Below are 1,014 nucleotides of genomic sequence, written 5' to 3' on the forward strand. Positions count from 1 at the left end.
TAAGCACAACCGGTAATTGGGATTCCGGTGCGAACGTGCAAACGGTTAGGATAATAAGGGAGTCTTATAACCTTGAGGAGTTTTTATAATAAAAATATATTATTGAACTTGTCTTCTTACAGTTTCCGATCACGTTCTATTACACTTCACATAGATACGTTTTAACTAATCCTTTACCGAGTAGGTTAATGTTATTATAATGTGAAACACTCTTATTACTCCTGAGTCAGCTGTCTCTTACTTGAGACATGTAACGTACGCCTCTATACTCGTCAGTATCTCTCTCTACTCTCTCTTCGCGTAGGTGGTCCAACTCTTTATATATCATTCATGAAATTAGGGAATTAGGTTACCGACCTAATTACCTAACAATTCAAAAGTGTAACGTGATGTTTCTGCAGCGCGTGCACTTTTGATTTATTTGCCGTATTTCGCAATGTTCGTTTATGCAATACATGCATTTCGGCTGAAACGTCTTTTAGCGTTTCAACATGTTTTGTCCTACATAACATCCCTCCCCCCTTGATAAAAGAAAACGCCTCGTTTTCACTAAATTCTTATCCTAAATACATTTAGTTTTTCCCGTGTACAATTTTTTATTATAATCGTTTTCTTAATTTTATAATTGTTCTATACTATGTCTACGTATTAGTGAGGGTATGGTAGGTATCGATGGTTTACAGTGTGATGATAATCTGGGCGAGATTTCACTCATTTCGCTTTCTATAGTGGATAATGACGATCTTTGTTGAGATATTTTTGTTTTTTGTTCGAGAATCTGTCGTACATCGAAGTGTCTTAAGTTCTTTATTTTTCTTAATAAAAATATTACTATTATTATTATAATTATAATTACTATGCCACTAGGTGCGGTAGTATAAACTAATTGTTTATAATTTCTAAATGTATCAGAATTTTCTAATTCTTTTTGCGTTTGTGTCAATTCTTTACTTAAATCCGTTAATTCTGTTGGATTTTGAATAATTTTTTTAATTTTTAATCGCGGTATGATAT

This window comes from Odontomachus brunneus, unplaced genomic scaffold (genome assembly GCF_010583005.1).
Source record: "Odontomachus brunneus isolate Ranch 3 - 2012 unplaced genomic scaffold, Obru_v1 Obru_scaffold_414, whole genome shotgun sequence".
Lineage (NCBI taxonomy): Eukaryota > Metazoa > Arthropoda > Insecta > Hymenoptera > Formicidae > Odontomachus > Odontomachus brunneus.